The sequence below is a fragment of the Ursus arctos genome, unplaced genomic scaffold (genome assembly GCF_023065955.2).
Source record: "Ursus arctos isolate Adak ecotype North America unplaced genomic scaffold, UrsArc2.0 scaffold_26, whole genome shotgun sequence".
NCBI lineage: Eukaryota > Metazoa > Chordata > Mammalia > Carnivora > Ursidae > Ursus > Ursus arctos.
Window position 1 is genome coordinate 12,868,263 of NW_026622941.1, and position 20,701 is coordinate 12,888,963.

Below are 20,701 nucleotides of genomic sequence, written 5' to 3' on the forward strand. Positions count from 1 at the left end.
TGAGCCAAGGAATGTGAGCGGCCTCTAGAAGCTGGAAGAGGTAAGGAAATGGATTCTCCCCGAGGGTCCAGAAAGGAACAGAGCCCTGATAACACCTTGATGTAAGCAGAGAGATCTACATTGGATTTCAAATCTTCAAAACTGTAAGATAATAAAGCTGTATTGTTTTGCATCACTAAATTTGTGGTAAGTTGGTACAGAAGGGTTGGAAGCTAATCCAAGCCCTGCCTAGATGGAGGAGAGAGATGCTTGCAGCCCCATCATCAACTCCAGCAGAAACATCCATTCATCCATTCCCAAGCATCTGCCAGGTGAAAGGTGATGCCCTGGGGCCTGGTCCTTGCCCTGCAGGAACCTGAGAGGCCATGGCATAAGTGAGGTGCTCAGCGAGGGTCTGGAGAGGAAGTTTCTAGAATTCACTTCCTAGATGGGTAAACTTGGAAAAAGGTATTTAATGTCTTTGAAGTCCATTTCCTCTCACTGTAATGGATTTCATAATATTGCGTTAGAGTTGATGAGAAGAACGAATGTGTTAGGATCTGTCAAGTAAATATAACAGCACCTGGTACAAGAGAAAGGCCATGAGGGTGTTAGGACCATCATCATTACTGTTATTGTCATCACCAGACTTCAGGGAACTTGAAGAGTGGCATTAAAAAGTGGGTTTCAGGAAAAGAAAGAGAGATAATAAAAATAATGAATATTTACCAAGCACTTCCTGTGGATAAGCATTGTGATAAGCACCTATCTTTATAACGCTAGGAGCAAGGACTAGTACAGGTGCAGAAACTGAGGCTTAGCAACCCAACCTACCCAACAATTAAGAGGCCAAGCAGGTGTGCAAACCCATACTTTTGTACTTTCAGCCAGGACACCTACCGATTCACAGGCACATGTTGGAAGAAAATCAAGAAGGGCAGGCAGGTTAGTGGAAGCAGAAGGCTGGTATGAGGGAGTACGTGGGGGTCGGCTGGGAAGTCAGCAGGTGCCAGACAGCGATGACCTTGAACAGCAGGTTTTTATTCTTTAGGGAAGAGAGAGCTATGGAAGCTAAACAAATGGCATTCTAGGAAGAGGAGCCCTTGCATATGGGTTGTGCATGGAATTCAGACAAGGGGATCCCAGATGTAGACAAAGCGGTTAGGACGTTACCCCACATGCTGAGGTCCAGAGGGTCTAGAGGTCCAGAGGGTCTACAATGGAGTGGTGCTGGATGTAGGTGAGTGAGGGAGGTCACACACAGTACGTATTGGCAGGACCTGGCTGGGACTGGCTGGTAGTAGGGAGAAAAAGAGAGGGAGGAAAAATAAATGTTTCAAGTCAAACGGGGTGGTATGGTATTTAGTCCTCTGATAAAGTGGGAGCTGAGGCAGGTGGGATTTGGAAGGCTGTGATTCTGATCCTGAGTACTCTGATCCTTGGTGTGTGTGTGTGTGTGTGTGTGTGTGTGTGTGAGCGCACATGCAGTCACTTTATCTCTCTGAGCCTCAGTTTTTTGTGTGTAGAATGGGGATAACTGTGCCTGCCCTCCCATCTCACATACCCAAGGAGGTTCACACAAGACCCTCGGTGCGAAGGTGCTTTGACAGATGTGAAGGTTGTACAAACACAACACACTGATTAATATTAGCTGCCTTGGCAAGACAACCAGACCAATGAGCCAGACCAGGGCAGAGCCTTGGCTCATTTATACTCATCTGGATGACAGTCTGGGGTTCAAGTTTTAGAGGACCAGCATGTCCACGTGCAATAGAAAATCTTCCTTCAGCAACCACATGGAGCACTAGCCACCAGCTCTCCCGGGGGCTTGGCCACCAACCTCCTAAATGAGGCTCGATGCGTCATTCCTAGCAACAGAGAAGCTGCTTCTTTTCTTTCCCAGAAAACAGACCCGTGACAAAGCTCGGCGGCCCCAAAGGGAACTCTGGGCATCGCACAAAGGGAGAGTCTGTATTTTCACACTGAAAACATAATTAAAACAACTCTGCCTCCTTTATCTGAGACATGGAAGAAAAATGGGAGGGAAGATGGCAGAAAGAAAAAGCCCTTATCTCTCACTTTGTAAATGAATTTTTTTTTTTCATTATAGCAAACGGTCACTGACAAATTGCATCCATCGCAAGATGATGCCTGAGTGTGCTGAGCGGAACCCCGCACACGGCTGTGACAGTGGTGCTTGGAGGGGTACAGGAAAGCCGCGCACCACTGCAGGGGGAGGCAGCAACAGGTGTAAAGCTGTCGCGGCCTGCGTTCTAGGACAGGTTTGCTGCCATGGTACTCACGAGCAGCTGCCTTGCCCACATCTGTCACAGCGAATGGAGAGATTGCCTCTGTGTCTCCCTTCTCTGTTCTGCCTTCCTGCAGATTGTCCCTGTCCCCTGCCGCAATGCCTTGTTCTTTTCAGAGCATGCTGTCTCAACGTTGAAATATTCCCCCAATCCATTCTTCACACAGCTGTTCAGGTCAGGATTAAGTAGAAAGGAAGCACAAGGGCAAAAGCAGGAAAAACAAGAAAAGCAAGTAACAGAGAAGAGGCAGCAGAGAAGAGTCTCCCACCCTCCACGTGCCACCACCTCCGTGGGGTGAGATGGAAAGTCACCCTGGAGTTTCCTTCTCCCCTCTGGGCGGATGCCGGGCACAAGCCCGAGATCGCCCTGCCGGGCAGAATCTCCGAGGAGCAAACCCACAGGACGCCCAGGTTCCCTTTGTCGGACTCCCGCTGGCGGCGGACGGAGTGCCGTGAGGGTTACCAACACAGATGGTGGCCAGTGAGTGTGGAGTTTAAGGAAAACAACCCCACAAACGCTTTTATGGTTATTTAATTAAAACATTCAGTCACAGAGTCAATAACAGAAGCAACCAGGAATGAGGAGGCGTGGGCACGGGCGAGAAGAAACTCTTGGGAGAAGATTGGGCAGCACGGGAGCTAAGGAGGCACAGAGCCCAGGAGGGAGGCTGGCCTGGGGGCAGGAGGCACGCATCCCCTGCCTGGAGGCTGGGAGCAGGTGAAGAACAGCACCTGTACACCCTGCCCTCCACGAAGCCCCAGGCAGCTCAGGGGGAGCCCTGAGGGGCTGTCATGACCTCTTGGCCATGGTCCACCCAGAGGCCTGAGCTTGCAGACCAGGGAAGGCCTGTGGAAGAGCAGGGACGGTGGTGTGCAAGGTGGAGGACAGCACTTATGTTACAGTTGGTCCCAGAGTGCAGAAACGTGCCGGGGTTACTATGGTGGGAAACTCGTTCCGACCAGCTAACGGGAAATGGATCAGAAAGTTGAAGAACAAGTTTCAGCACATTTAGACTTTCGGCAGAGTACCGTGAAGCCTCTTGCTTCCTACAGGTTCTTATTTTAATGAACCCAGTAGATCAAGACTTTTCCTTGAGGGGCGCTCAGCATGAACTGGTGGACCTCTGAGAGCTGCCTGCTCATTTACTAAGACTGTCGATTCTAATGCCTTTATGCTCTCCCATCTTCCACTGTTTTCTCTGCCATGGTTCAGACTCTAATCTTTTCTTCTCCTGCATTATTGAAACAGCCCGCTTAAATGCTCCCCACCTGTGGTCTCATCATCTTCACCTTCCAACCCACTTCCTCCCACCTTCCAGACCGATGCCCGGAAATCAGGTAGCTGATTGGCTCACACAGCTGCCTAACAGCCCATGGTCCCATTCCTTGATGGTAAGACTTACCTGAGATGGTTGCTAGAATACAGATTCACAGGACCCTCCCTGAGAGTCTGATGTACAGGTAGAGGGTGGGGAGCTCCAGAACTATATTATAAAGAAACATCCTAGGTGATCCTGTGATCAGGAGCATGGGGGAAACACTGTTGACAGCGTATCGCTGACCTCTCACTTGTGAGAAAGGTCTACGTTGGGCCGCTGTGAGCCTCTCCATTCTCATTGTCTTTGTACCTTGACAGCTGAACTGCACCCCCAGGCATCAGTTGCTGGAGGCCAGCCAGTCCAGGTTCTGGGACTGGGATCCCAAACCAGAGGCCTGTTCAGAATACCAACTGCCAAACAGTTCAAGCTCGTCTACAAACAGATCACCCAACTCTGGGCTGGTAGAAGGCAGGACCGGGGGTTCGCCTGTTGTGGAGGGAGAGAGAGGTGGTTTTTTTTTCTCTTTTCTTTCTTATAAAAATGAGAAAATAACAGACTGCAGGTAGAAGGGGGAAAGCAATAAAAAAAACACATTATATAAATAACTTGTGGTGTTCGCTGCCTCCTGTTGTTCTGAGACAAATAGCTTAGTAAGTAAACCAAGGCAAGGCAGACATTATGGTAACAGCACTAAAACTAGCTTTGCCATGATTCTCTGAATTGCATGCACCTGAAGTTCCAGAGCTCCAGATGGCAGAATCGTGAAGTCGGCAGAATTTGCTTTGACATCCTCAAATCTTTCCCGCTGGCTTCTCCTCTTGTCCTGTGCTGCCTCTCTCAGAAGTTTGGTGTCTTCATTTGAGATCCAGGTACTTGGAGGCTTCCACCGCAGATCCTTTCGTGGCAGCCCAGCTGCCCCACTCACCCCCCTACTCACCCATTCCCATCCTACCCCCATCCTTCATTGCATGCCTTCATCACTTGCTCTCAAGATGGGAACAGATCTGATAAACCAATCCCTACTATGCCTGATAGTAACTCCCTTCTGGAAGTATATATTTTACTGGGGAATGTCTGGGAGACAAAACTTTACCCAAGGTTTAATTTATGGGTGAAACTTTAGGAGAGTATTAGAATTAAGAAAAGATTGTTATCAGTTCCCACCGATGGTTTTAACCATTGCATTCTAGCCACTATCTGTGTGCTGGCACCGAGTATGTACTTGATAGGCTGTTGTAATGCCTTGGATCACAGAAGGATTGGTATCTCACAACTGGATCTCACCTGGATTTTCTTGGCCCACTAAATGTTAATATAACTATTGTCTGACAAAGGGGATTAAATATACATATTTAATGAAAATGATATAAATTAATTTTGCTATCTCTGAAGATTTTTCATTTAAATAATTTCCAAATAAACGAATCTATGTCAGACCATATCTTTATGATTTGAGGTTTACAAATTTATGGTTTAATAAAATACTATGACTCCTAGTTTGCCTCCAATTATCAGTGTCTTAGCGTAAGAGTTTCCCTCACCCCTGGTGAGTCTGCTGGTCTCCAGTTCAGTGTTCTCAGCCATAAGCCCAAGTATCCAGTTAGGATCATCTTCCTGTGACCTGCTGGCATGCCAAGATGGAGGGTTCTTTGCTGACTTTGGTCCAAACAGTGTTCAATAGGGATAGAAGTATCACTCCCTGTATTAGTTTCCTAGGGCCGCCATAACAAAGTACCACAAATTGAGAGGCTCAAAATGACAGAAATTTATCCTCTAGCAGTTCTGGAGGCTGGAAGTCTAAAATCAAGTTGTGGCCAGAGTCATTCTCTCTCTGAAGGCTCCGGGGAGGATCCTTTCTTGCGTCTTCCTAGCTTCTGGGGGGTGCCAGCAATCCTTGGCATTGCTAGACTTGTAGACACATCACTCCAAACTCTGCGTCTGTCTCCACAGGGTACCGTCCCTGTGTGTTCGAATCTCTGTTTTCTTATAAGGACACAAGTCATTGAATTAGGGCCTACTGTGATCTAGTATGACTTCATCGCAACTGATTACATCTGCAAAGACCCTATTTCTAAACAAGGTGATATTCTGAGGTTCTGGCTGGATGTGAATTTTGGGGGACACTATTCAACCTGATATACTCCGCTTGGCATTTCTGCCCTCAGTTTCCATGTGCAGTGAGCCCATCTAAACGCCCATCAATTTCTTCTTATTCTTCCTGACTCACTTCTCTTTGCTGGTAGCCATAGCTATTTCTGGAAAGTAAAATGTTCTCATTCTGATTTTTCCCAATGCGGGGGCTGAAAATCTTTTGGCTAAAGAGGGCTGGGGCAGAGAGTGGTTGGTGCTTCAGTGAACAAGTTCCTCGTCCCCCTGCACACAAAACTTGACTATGTTTCTCAGCCTGTCTTCCAATCAGGTGTGGCCTTGAGACCAGGTTCTAATCAACGGACTCTGAAGGGATATCATGTGTTCCACTCCCAGGATTGGTCCATGACCACCTCCCATGCAGGACCCTGCAAGCTCTTTCCTTGTCTGCTAGCTTGAGGCAAATGGGCAGAGTAGCCTTGAAAGCTGTGTGCTAACAGTGGCAGAGCCAGGAGTAGATAGGAGTTGGATTTCACTTCCTAAAAGACAGTGGCCTGTGGGTTAGGACCACCATTTTGGATTTCATACAAGCAAGAAAGAAACTTGGATTTTATTCAGTTTGGGGGTTTGTTTGCTGTAGGTGTTAGCCTACTCTGATTAACCAGGGGTTCAGTCCAAGTTTATATGGCCATATGTATATTAGCGGCAGAGGCATCGGTCTCAAAGACCCATTTCTTCTCGTCCTCATTCCAGTATTCTTGTCACTTAACTGCTGCATACCAGTTGAGTTTCGATTATTCCTATAACACAGTATTTATTTATTTATTTATTTATTTATTTATTTATTTATTTTTTAAATTTATTTTTAAAAATTTTTTTATAATAATGTTTTTTTATTATATTATGTTAGTCACCATACAGTACATCCCTGGTTTTCGATGTAAAGTTCCATGATTCATTAGTTGCATATAATACCCAGTGCACCATGCAATACGTGCCCTCCTTACTACCCATCACCAGCCTATCCTATTCCCCCACCCCCCTCCCCTCTGAAGCCCTCAGTTTGTTTCTCTGAGTCCATAGTCTCTCACGCTTCATTCCCCCTTCTGATTACCCCCCTTTCTTTATCCCTTTCTTCTCCTACCGATCTTCCTAGTTCTTATGTTCCATAGATGAGAGAAACCATATGATAATTGTCTTTCTCTGCTTGATTTATTTCACTCAGCATTATCTCCTCCAGTACCATCCATGTTGCAGCCAGAGTTGCAGCAAATGTTGAGAAATCGTTCTTTTTGATAGCTGAGTAATATTCCATTGTATATATGGACCACATCTTCTTAATCTAGTCATCTGTTGAAGGACATCTCAGCTCCTTCCATGATTTAGCTATTGTGGACAATGCTGCTATGAACATTGGGGTGCATATGGCCCTTCTCTTCACTACGTCTGTATCTTTGGGGTAAATACCCAGTAGTGCAATTGCTGGATCATAGGGTAGTTCAATTTTTAACTTTTTAAGGGACCTCCACACTGTTTTCCAGAGTGGCTGTACCAACTTGCATTCCCACCAACAATGTAGGAGGGATCCCTTTTCTCCACATCCTCTCCAACAATTGTTGTTTCTTGCCTTGTCAATTTTTGCCATTCTAACTGGCGTAAGGTGGTATCTCAGTGTGGTTTTGATTTGAATTTCCCTGATGGCTAATGATTTTGAACATTTTTTCATGTGTCTGTTAACCATTTGTATGTCTTCATTGGAAAAGTGTCTGTTCATATCTTCTGCCCATTTTATGATTTGTTTATTTGTGACACAGTATTTATTTATTTGTGACAAATTTTAAGACCACTTTTTTCTTGGCCTGAGCCCATCCATTGAAACATAGACACATAAGACCATGAGAATCAATATGGACCCTGACATCCATTTCTTTTGAGCATCACTGGGTACCTCACCCATGATGATTTTTAATCTGTATCTTAGTCTGCTTTGGTTGCTCTAACAGAATACCACAGACTGAGTGGCCTGTAAAGAGAAATTTGTTTCTCACAGCTCTGGAGGCTGGAGGCTGACTCCATGTTTGGTGAAGACCCACTTTCTGGTTCATGGATAGTTGTCTTCTTACTATAACCTTACAAGGCAGAAGAGATGCAGGAGCTCTCTGGGGTCTCTTTTATAAGGATGCTAATCCCATTCATGAGGGCTCCACCCTTATGATCTAATCACCTCCCCAAAAGCTCCACCTCTTAATACCCTCATAGTGGGCATGAGGTTTCAACATACGAATTTGGAAGGGACATGAATACTCAGTTGACAGCATTCTCTATTGGTTTTATAGTTTTATCCAACTATTACCACTGAATTTCACTTAAAGCCCTCTTCTGATACCAGTGTGCCCTTTGGTTTTCTCTGTGGAAGACTGTTCTACTTCAGGATGAAATTTCCTTCAGCCAGGCCTGGGTGCCCACCTAGCTCTGTTTCCTCACTAGGTCTGAGACACTTTGGCTCCATCCAGAGTGTCCTCCTTGACTACCAACCAGGGGTTGACCTCCCAATTCTTAACTTTTCCTCCAAGGACCCGTCCCTTAACTTGTGAGTGTCAGGAACCCAAATGCCAGCTACAGAACTATCACGTTCAGGTATCAATATCCAGATTTTCTTTCCTGAGGGGAGATTCAGGACTCCCATGGAGAGTGCGTGGGACTGCTAGGGCTAGCATTGGTGCTATGGGGAGCGGGGCTGGCTTCTATCTCTTCTCACCCCCACTTTGTGGATTCCTAAAATAACCTTGACCTCTGGCTGTCTGACACTTCAAAGAGCTGCACATTTCTTATTCTGAGTTAAGTATTTTCTTTTCAACCCCCTTGCTTCCCTTTATCCCCTGATTTAAAAAAAAACCCTAAAGCTTATTTTTCTAAGCTGAATGTCATGGGGCTATTTTCCACTTTGTTTAGTCTATTTGTATCATTATTCTACTGTTCTCTTGCTTTTACAAGCTCCCAATTGAGCATGAACATACCATTCCCAACCACTTCCAGATCATTAATAAAGCTATGAGGAAGACAGGTTCTTACCCCAAACCCCGTGGCACCAATTAGACACTTACCCCCAGATGGCAATTTATCATTACCCTATCATCTTTCAGCCAGTGCTTAATCAATGAGGCTGGGTTCTTATCCAAGCCAATTTTAAACTAAGTTTCTGAGGAAACTTTCTTGAGACCAATTGCCTTTCTGAATCTGTCTACTCTCTTCCAGCTGCTCAGTTTGGAACACAAAAACCTGCCAGACCATTTATTGGGCTCTAAGAATTGTTCAGGGTGATATCATTCATCTCTTTTTACTTCCAACAACCTCCCCTGTCTTGAGGAAAGGAGGTCAAAAGAGAACTAAATCTGGGGACTTATTCCCTTCTGTATTACCGGAGACCAAATCTTTGTCGACATGGGGTTGGAAGGGGGAGCACATCTTCCATTCTGGGTAAGACCTTGATCACCCAGTCCTGTTTCCCAGACATAGCCAGGTGCAGAGTCTAGATAAGGATCTAGCAAAAGGAGGCCAATGACAAAGTTGGGTGCCCGCCCACCCATGCTTAAGGAATCTGAGGATCAAATCACAATTATTGAGTATGGATTGTGTTTTGAGAATTGTGCCAGAGATACCTGTAACAAGGCTAAAGAAACTACAGCCTACACCCTCACGTGGTTCCAAGTCTGCAGGTGGTAGAGAGTTGCAGAACTCAACAACCAGATTATCTGTCTCTCACCTTGCCTGAAAACTGTTGGTCCCCATAGGGCTTGAGATATTAGAGAGCCCTGACAAATATAAATACATTTGAAATTGTATTACCTGGCACAACAATACATTCACATCTATGAATTGTTACCCCCTCTCAGTGGGGCTAGGCTATCAGAGAATGGGTTGTGAATGGGTACTTTTTTTGGATGATTTATTTAGATGAGAAACTATAACAGAGGAAGCCTGGGGATCTGAGTCAGCTTGAGCACTAGGAATGTGTGGAGGACACCAAATCTAAGTGGAAGGCTCTCTGGGGCTGTTCTTCTAGGCTACTGCCTCAAAAGATGGTGTGGGAGTCCCTGCACCAGAAGCACGGACGTGATCAGGTTGCAGATCCCTGCACCCCATCTTAGAAACTGAAGTTTTTGAGGATGAATCTGTATTTTGAACCAGTACACATGGGTGGTTCTAAATCAGGAAATTTAAACCTGGGGTTCACGGACATGCTGGGGCAAGGTTCACAACCTTTAGCTCACAAAAGATCACCTGGAGAATGGGATCAAAGGCACTGGGATCCAAGCCTTACAGATTCTTCTCCAGCAGGTCTGGGGTGGGGCAGAGAGCCTGCCCGCAGTTTTCTTTAGCATTCCAAGTGTCTCGTGTGGGTGGTCCGGGGACCTCACAATGAGAAACCCTGCCTAGGAGGTGTCAGGAGTTCTGTGCTCAGCCAGCCCCATCCCTCCATCCCATTCCCTGACAACTTACATGCAAACCTCCCCCATCTGTGCCTCTGTGCCACTGTATAAGGAAAGTCTTTTGCTTTTTTCCAATCCCCAAAAGCATTTAAGCCCAGAAAAAAGAGAGTAAGACCCATTGAGGTAGATGCACTTCCTTCTTACTGGTTCCAATACTTCCTTCACCTCTGTGCAAGCAATGCAGAAAAAAAAAAATGTATCCGCCAGCAGCTGCAGAAACTGCTCCCTCAGGTAAGATGCTTCCTACTCAAATGACGCATAGCTCTGTCCCAGCAGAAGCTGGAGGACAGGAGCTCACTGGAAAGCATTCGAGCTCCAGGCTCTGATTCATTTCCCTCACTGCACAGCCTTCAGGCACTGTTTTAGGGAAGTCAATTTTAAAATTAAATAATAGTACTAATAATTTGTTGATATCACTCTCCTTGACTTGTGGTGAAACGGAGCACCCTGTCTTCGTTTATACATGGTTTTCACCCGTGTTTGCCCTAGCTCCAATTACATCCTCGTCAGGTTTTGTTGTTGTAGTTTATTTCGTTTTCTGTTTTCAACTTACTTTGTGTTCAAACAGAAAAGAAAAAATGGATGTGCAGATGTTGCTTTTATCTCACAGTCAGGTTGGTGGAAAAAAACACAAAACACTTCAAGGCCAGAATGTTTGGAGTAAGTGCCAAGTTACCAACCTAAGCGGTCCAAGGACACTGCACAATGGAGGGGAAAAGCTTAAGCTTTGGAGGCTGCAAGATCTCAGCAGCTGCCTCCTGTGTGACTCTGGGAAGGAAGTGGACACTCTCTGAGCCTTAGTTTCCCTACCTGCACGTAGGCAGATGTCCTCGATCCGCTTCCGGGGTGCGGGGACTGACAATTTCTCATCCTAGCCAAGAGGATTCAGTGTGTCTTTCTCCCTCCTGGTGCCTGTCTCCCCACCCCCGCTTATGGAGCCCTGTCCAGGTTACTGCGGATTTTGTGTAGACATTGAGGAGGGATTTACACCACGCACCTCCACAGTAAAGCCCTATAACCCTCCATGGCAGGTCTTCTCTCCCAAGTCTGTCCAGCTCCCTGCTAATCACTAGGACTGCTCTTCTCTGCTTCACACAGTCCCCAGAATCACTGGTTGTGCTTTCTTGGTTCCCCACTTCCCCCCCATCCCCTCCCCAGTCCTGCAGGCCTCTAAAACCACTGTTCATGTTCTCATTGCTCAGACCCTGTGCCTCCAGCTTACAACCATCAGGTGCTCAGAAAATGAGGACATCCCCCACCCTCACTAGCCCCCTCCCTTGGCAAACCAAGCAGTTCAGCAGTTAGATAGTCTTCATATTAAGTGCACTTCCCCCCCCCCCTTTGCAGGGCCTTTGAATGACTTCAGCCTTTTTCATGTCACACATGAACAGTGCTAGACGGAAGAGGCCCTCATGGTGAGGGGTACTTGCTAGGGCCTCCAGCCACCCCGACGGCTGAGGGAGCAGTATGTCACCACAACCCTAACTCAGCCAAGGCACACCCACTGCACACAGGGCAGGGTGCCTGGCCTCTGCAGACAGAGGGTAAGAAGAGCCAGCACATTTCTCATCCGTCAAAGGGGAAATATGCTTGTTGATAGGGCTGTCCAAACGTCTAAGTGAGATAACACCTGTAAGAGCACCCAGCCTGAGTGGCTTGGCAAGGGGAGCCGTTAAAGTAGAAAACCTTGGTTAGACCTAAACTGAGTTTTCACATTGATTCACTTTCCTGGCAAGAATTCTTTTTTGATGGGAATTCCTTTGCTTCCCTTCATTTCTGTTTCATTTTTTAAAATACTCAGAAAGTCTCTAAACTTATTCGTTTGAAGCCACATGACTGAAGTTAATGATCTTCACTGTTTGCAAAGAGCTGCGATTCACTGGGCCTTGATTGTGGTTGGCCCTGGAATGCACTGCATTTGGTCTATAATTGGTATCTTTTAACCCCACCTGTCCCAGTTCCTTGCCCTCTCTGTCAATATCCCACATTCTCCCTCTAGAACCTCCCACTGCCAGTGGCCTATGTCCCACACCTCTTCATCTCATTCTCTTTTTCTGTTGCCACTCATTCCTGGGTTAGACCGAGAGTTCCCTCCAGTCAAAGGAGACTATAACTCTCACATTGTCATGAATTTTGCCCCAATATGTCAATTTCAATCACTCATCTGTGGATAATCTCCTTTGCAGATTATCATGGAACCACTAAATTTCATAGGGGAAGATAATTTTTAGATCAGTTATGATTGGTTTTGTTGTTTTCTTCCTCACTCTGCTTCAGCCACACCAGCCTCCTTGTTGGAACACTTTCCCCAGATACCCCTTTAGCTCCCATACCTATCTCTTTCAAGTCTTGACTCAAATGTCTTCTTCTTCATGAGACTTTCCCCACTCAGCTCCAGTGCCACCTGACCTCTTCCCTACTTTTTTGACTTCTAATATTGTGTGTGTGTGTGTGTGTGTGTGTGTGTGTGTGTGTGAGGGAGAGCGAGACAGAGAGAGGGAAAGGTGTATATTATAGTTGCCTGTTCCCACTAGAATGTAAGCTCCAGGAGTGCAAGGATTTGTTCTTTCTGTTTCTCACAAGGTACCCCCTATATTTATATCTATCCCCTTCTATATATTCTGTATCTAGAATACACCCTGGCAAACAACTACTTGTATATAGTTGTTGAATGAATGAATGAATGAATGAATGAATGAATCACTTATTTTAGATAACATATGGGCCCAGAGAAGTGAAATGAATTACCCAAGGTCACACAGCTACCTGGAGGTAGAATTGGAAGTTTCCTCAGGTCTGTCACAAAGTTCAATGTCTTTCCTCTGCCTCCAGCTGCCTCCATTATCAACCACAATTCTATAATGCTCTGCCCTCAGGGTCACAGCTCCTAGGACAAAGCCAGCGGATGCTCCAAGACTGGCCCTCAGCAAGGAATAAAGAATATAATGCCTTTAATGTCTTGTATATTCTCTATAAAAGCTGCTTCTTTCACTATGTTTTAGCTATACTGCTCTTTTTTCAGCTCTTCAAATCTACCTCAGGACCTTTGTACATACAGTTCCCTACAATGCTATTTGTCCAGTTTCCCCTTTGTCTTTTTCATCCTTCAAGCTTCAGCTTCAATGTGCTTTCTTGAGAATTTGTCCCTTACCACCACATCAAATAAGTTGCAGTTTTTTTCTCTTCATATTTTTCTTCATAATATTTGTCACTATTTATCTGTGGTTATATGTGAAGTCATTCTCCTCCTATAGGGCAAGGGCCATTTCTACTTTGTTCACCTTTGCACAACCAGTGCCAACAGTGTGTGTAATGAATGAATCAATGAATAAATCTGTTATCAAATAGAATGCAAAAGATGTAGGGATTATCATGCATTATTTCATGTTAGCCATCATAACCACTTTTTGAACACATAACATCTAAAGAAGCAACTACCAGTGGGTAAAAGGCCCTACAAGCTAACCACAGGTTTTCTGAGGAGACTTCACAACATATGCTATGGTTGTTTATGTTTGCTTGGGTCTGTTTCTAACTTGCCAAGTAGATGCCAGGCAAGTGACTTGATATATCTTCATCAGGGTAGAAACCCAAGACCCAGAAAATATATATCCTATTGTATATGTATATATGTAACCTTGTAGGTCCCTACTTATAAATTAAGTTAAATCAAACTGTAATAACACTTAAATTCATGTCCAATTCAAGCCTATTGGGGATATCTTGTCTAATGTCTGTCCTTAGACTATACCTAATTGGAATTTGAAACTATTTTAATAGATCACTGAATACATCTTCATTGAGAACTTATGTAGTGCCTACCCCTGAGAAGAATATAGGAGAGCTCTAAGATAATAGCCCTGTTCTCAAGAAACAGACTATTTAGTAGGATGAACACACTTTATACACAAGTTGCCACAAATAGGATTATACTCCATAATTTTGCATTTAGCAGGACTGACAGTAAGTCCAATGGAATTCAGAGGGAGGAAAACAAACGTGTGGTGGAGTCTTAAGGGAAAGGTTTATGAATGATGTGGCATTTAACTGGACTTTGAAGGATGGGGGAACATAAATCAAAATATTTATTGAGTGCCTACTGTGCATAAGATACTCTACTAAGTCCTAAGGCAGATACAAAGAATTATAAGACAGGGTCTCTGCCCTTGACAAGTTTTTGATGTAGTTGTAGAGATCAGACATAACTTAGTGAAAAGTTAAGTATCATTATGAGAGATAAATCGCAGCTTAAGACAACAGCAGCACAGGAGATGTCAGAAGGCATCGTGTGATTAATTACTCAAGGAATGGAGAACCTGGGTGGCTCAGTTGGTTAAGCGTCTGCCTTTGGCTCAGGTCATGGTCTCATCCTCCTGGGATTGAGTCCCGCATCCGGCTCCCTGCTCAGCAGGGAGCCTGCTTCTTCCTCTCCCTCTGCAGCTCCCCTGCTTGTGCTCTCTCTCTCAAATAAATAAAATCTTGAAAAAAATAATTACTCAGGGGATGATGTAGATATTCAAAGCTCTAGGAGATCAAAGAAGATGGGCTAGGAAGACTTCTCAAAAGACATAGGACTTAGATTTGTGTTGGAAGGTTGGGTGTGACTGCCTAAGATGATGGGAGATGAGGAAAGACATTTTCATGCAGGAAGAGTAAGAATGACATCAGCAAAATGTAGAGGCAGGGAAGGAAAACCAGATGTCATAGGAAAACTGAATGAACTAGATTGGCCAGAGCAGATAAAAAATTGTAGCACAGAGTATAGTTAGAAGTGAAAGGGGGAGAAAAATGAAGACCAGCTAGTGAAGGCAGTGAAAACTATAGTATTGTGTTTACATACCACCCTCCACACAATGAAGAGACACTGAAGATTTTGCACAAGAGCACAGTGTTTCTGAATGACTGTCTGGCAGTGTAAAGAACGGTTTTGAAAAGAGCAGCTGTTTAGGAGGCTGGCACAGAGGTCCAAGCATGAGGCTAAGAGGACCGAGCAAGGCCAGTGGTTGCCATTCACTGTGGGAAGTGGATAGACATAAGAGAGAGAAACTGTGGAAGAAAAATCAACAAGTTTTCATGGCTGGATGAATATAGTGTTGAGGAGAGAGTTGGGCCAAAGGTGGGTCTTGCATGTGTCATACCTGGATTTCAGGAAGAATTGGTAACGCCTACTCACCTACACACATGCACATTTATTTATTGAGTGTGTGCTATTTGCCAGATACTAGGCTTAGATGTTGAAAATACCAAGGTGAATAAGACAGGACACTGACTTCAAATTTCTTACAGCTTAAAGTGAGATGACAATAGTCTATAGGCAATTCCAGGGTGCCCGTACTTTTTCAGAAACACTAATAGGCAATATCATATAGAGAAGTGTAGGAACCAGGAGGAGGAACTTTAGATTTCAGTCATATGGAAAGGGATGTAGAACTTTATTTTAGATGCAAAGAACTCCAGGTAGGAGAGGGAAATGTCCAGAGGCAGAGGCAGATGTAGGTTTAAAGTTCAATGCAAAACCTGGGGAGGGACATGTAGATCTGGGAGGGCTTTATTTAAAGTAGCTGTCTCCAAAAGAAAAAGTATTGAGAGAGAGGAGATGGAGGCCAGAGTCTGAACCTTAGACTATAGTTACATTTAGAATGGACAATTTAGATACAACTACGATGGGATGAGTACAATCAGAGCAGAGTTGAGCAGTGCATATCACTCGAAGTAGAGAGGCTTTAACAACAGTGGGGGCTGCTTTGCAGAGTTCAAGATGGGGGTATTAAGGAAATTTATGGAAGGGGTTTAGTTAGGCAAGGAACCATCTGGTCCTAAACTTTCTGACCAAAGACTAGATAACCACGTCATGGATATCACAGAAAAAAAACCCAAACTTGGTGTGAAATTGGGTTACATTAATGTTTTTTAACTATGGTTTTTCAAAAGTGTAGTTACTAATGGGAGCAAAGTATACAAGTTTATAAATGATTTGCTTTTTTATAATAATAAATCAAAGCATATTAATTTATCCAAATAATAGTTTTGTATTCACTGACTTGTATTTAGATATGGTTCCTTGAGTGGGAAAGAAAGGTAACTTACCTGGGAATTGGGCATAACTCCTAGCCTATGGCATGCCCGCCAACATCAGTAGTTCATACAAATATCAATAGCACTGGTATGCATTGCTGAAAAATGTGGAGTGGATTAAAAAAACTACAGGTTCTCTTGCAACTCCATATTTCTGTCATGCAGTGATTTAACAGTTCAAGGCCATAGGTTACAAGCTTCTGAAGGATGGGGAACATGTCTTGTATCCCTGCAAAATCTGATACACTAGTAAGCACTTGATCATTTTGTAAAGGAATGAACTGATGGAGGCCATCAGGAGTGCAGTACCGTTTCATTGGAACAGGAAGAATTTTTTAGTATTTGGTCAGGAGATGATTAAGAGATTGGAAAATAGAAGTAAAATAAAAGGGGGTGGCTTTTGTATTAGCTTCCTATCTGTGAATGATCATTGCATTAGGACATACCTCTGTGCTTTGATAAGACTGATTTAGGTTGAATATAAGAAAGCCCTTCCTGCCAATAAAAGCTGATAGATACTAAACTGAGATTGTCAAAAATAGTGTGAATTGTAGATCTCTGAAAGTGCTTGAAAAATGAAAGCAATCTGTGCCCGAGATTTTAGCCCTCTTCCTTTCCCCTCAATGTTATAGGAATCCTGGCCTCCATCTCAGATTTCTTTCCTTGAAACATGTATTGGAGTGAATTTTCTATTTCTGAGAGTTTTGATACTAACCACCTCTGGATCACTCTCGGGGACCTAACTCAGTCTTTTATGTCTCCTAGAAAATGAAAATGATTTAGTGCATCTGCATTGAACACTAAGCTGTGAATGTCAAGAGAGTAAGGTGCCGCTAGCAATGAGCAGTGAGTGTGAGAGGAGGTGCTGTGTGTGTGTGTGTGTGTGTGTGTGTGTGTGTGTGTTTTCTATGTGACTGGTTCAGCCCTTCCTCCATTCAGAGCATTAATGTGCTTGCTCTTTCTTCCTCATAGGAAGACCCAGCATCATTGCTTATTGTGAACCATAATTTTTATTTTTTATCCAAATATGCCAGGACTGGAAATCATGGACATGAGTCCATTATACTTCACTTTCCCAAACTCTTTCCTGCCCTACTCTCTGTTTACCTTCATTCATTGATATATCACCCTGCACTGTGGCCCGACATTTACTACAGGCATTGCTGGAGCCTTTAACAATGATTGTCTTCACTTGGTGGGTGGCAGTCTGCTGAGAAAGGGGTCAGAGAAACTTGAACACAAATTTTTGCCCTCCCCCGCTTGGCCTCAATCTGGATACTCTCTCCTCCTCTGTCAGTTTTCTGCTCCCTTTTCCATTCTGTTTCCTCTGCCAAATTCATATTCAAAGATGCTTTGAACATAACACAAATACTGCCAGAGCTAATTATAATTGCACATGGATTTTGTTATGTGACATAGATGTTCTTCTAGCCTGAACATTTCAAATTGACCTATGAGAGGTAAAAGGAATTAGCATGTGATTATTTTTCCCAGCCTACCCTCCTCTCTCTTTGGTTTCTGTTGAGGGGAACACTTTATTTTTCTCTTCCCCACGTGTGTCTATTTTTATTCCCTGTTCCCTGCACCCTTATTTAAACCTAACATATTGATGAATTCCACTCCATGCTCAGTGTTCATTAGCAGAAACTACAGCTTAGTTCAGTACAGCTGGGTATGAATTTATAGGATTCCCTAGAGGCCAGAGGCAGAGAGATGCAGAGCCTGAAGGGGGGAGAAAAAAATGTTGTTAAGCACTGATTTGAATGCTCTGTGCACTTGGGGCATAGTCGTGTCAAGTGGGAGAAAGGGGGGATCTTGAGACATGATCCAAGGGCGTCCCCAGGTCAGCAGGACACAGTAATGGTATGCATATGGCATGGATTCCAAGGAAGGTAGGGAGTTATGATGGAAAGAATGTAAACGCGCAAGCAGCCTGTCTCTGTTCAACTTCCAGTTGCAGATCTTACCAGCTGCTTGATCTTGGGCATTGTCCTTACTGATCTGAGCAGTTTCCTTTGAAATGGGGTAGTAACAGTTCCTATCTTACAAGTCTTAGGGAAGAAACTAGAGAATGCTTATAAAAACATTCAGAACAATGGCTAGGATATAGAAAGTAATCAATAAGTAGTAGCTGTCATTATGTATTGTCCCCTTTGCTATTGTCCTCCTGTAATCAGCAATTTATGACTATTATTTCTTCAACAATCTCTGTGACAAATTCTTAGTTCATGAAAATGATGTTCAAAACCAATCATTAGCCTTAGAAGAAAGGAGTAAAGACAAGGACAATTTGTCCCTTAGATAATTCTAATAATTCTAGATGGATAACAATTTATTATGTTTTCTACATTATCCAAGACATTAATCTGCTGTTGGTTTCTCTCAGTTATTTCTTAGTTGTGATATACATACATATATATATATATGCATATATATATATTAGTGTATCTGCGTGAGTGTCTGCGTGTGTATGCAGCATACATAACAGGATGATGAATGAAATGTTTCCTATCATGTCAGGATCTCTGCAGCAAGAGGCTGGGGAGGTGGAAGTAGCTCACAGGTCTGAGAGCTGGAGGACCAAGGGGTAGAAGAGGTCATGCCTGAGCTGAATCTTCTTTATCAGAGGGTCGTGCTATGGGTAGGCTCCTATGGCACTCTGAAGAACATGCACACGTGTCTGAGGAGAGACAGCCCACAACTGGGAGTCTGCTGCATGGAAAGCTTCAGTGGCCAATCCGTGTGAGTTAGAGAAACAGCCACAAGCAACCGAGAAAGGACCACAACAGTGAGCAGCTGTGTAAGGAGACATTTGTCCTCTTCTTTCTATTTTCTCCCCACCCCAACATTATTAGAAGAGTCAGGATTTGCAGGGTTAGGACATAGGAGGTATCTCAGAGTCAGATCTCAGCCCCAAGTCCCAGCCTATTATGGGTTAAATTGTGTCCCCCCCAAAAAAATATGTGTCCCCTAACTCCCAGTACCTCAGAATGTGATCTTATTTGGAAATGAGGTCATTATGGTGGGTTCTAATAATAAGAAAGGGGGAAATCTGGACACAAGCATACACAGAAGGAGGGTGATGTGAAGAGGCACAGAAGAGTGCCCTGGTACCCAAACCCAGGAACATGTGGGGCCGCCAGCAGCTGGAAGATCCAAGAAGTCCTCCCCTAGCACGTCCAGGAAAAGCCTGTCCCTGCCGACACCTTGAGTTTGGACTTCTAGCCTCCAGAACTGTGAGATAATACATTGCTGTTATTCTGAGCTACCCAATTTGTGATATTCTGTTACAGTAGCCCTGGGAAACTACTATGTCACTCAGTGCTGGGGCGAAGGGAGGGAAGGAGACATGATTTTTAAGTCCATTGAAACTTGAAACTGGGCTGCATTTTAAGAGCCAAAACTGACCAGAAAATTATGGAACCTGCCTAAGATCTTATTAAAGGGTGTGCTATGTATTAGGAAAAGGAGCTTCTACAAAGCAAGATGGAAGCAGTGACTGGAAAACATACAATTATTTTATATATACACCCCACCGAGTTCTGACGGCTCAATAAACCAGTTACACACAGGTTCAAACATTTGCTGCCCACCAGATGCTTGGGAACTTTGCCAGGATTACTCTCAGGCTGCATGCTTGTTGCCATGACAATGTAGGTAAGAAACAATCATATAACTTCCCCAGCTTATAGACTAGAACCAGTGGTACTTCCAAATGCTCTAATCACTAATGCTTTGTGATTAAATCTAATGTTTCATGATGAACCCTCGGGACTAAATTTTGAGGAAGCTCCAAGGGCAATAATGGAACTCCCTCAATGTAAGAGCTGTTTCATAGATAGCTTGGAGGAAAGACTCCCTTTCACATCTTGCCTTTGCCTCTAGATTAGTACAAGGAAGCTCCATACCCAAGAGAATCTCTATCCTAGTCTAATTCCCAGTGGCCTCCATCAAGCTCTACCTGGGTAATGGGCTTTGTTCTTCATCCCCAGTACATCCCACTGAGCTGCCCCATTAAGTTAATGCACAGTCCCAAGAACGTGTGGGCTGCAAGCTGAGTTTCTGGGGTGGATGGCCACCCAGGATTTTTTCCCTGATCCCTCCTGGAGACTGAAGGCAGGGAGGACAGAGTTTTGGCAGGTTGGGAAGTCAGTTATGTTCATCCTGCTGGACCTCAGCAGGGGCTTATTGCTGTAATTAGCTCTTCCTCTCTTTCAGGACAGCAAGGGCAGTTCAGCCATGGCTTCCTCATTACAAACTTTCCTTTTCTTTGCCCTATGGGAGATGGAATTAATTAGTTATTTTCCAACTTCCCTGATAAAACTAGATGGTTCTTGTTGGTATGCCTGGGCATGACAACATTGGTGTTTTCGGAAATGATAGCAGCCTTAGAAGAGGAGGCATTGAAGGAGATGATAAGGGATATAGGGATGGCTAGGGGA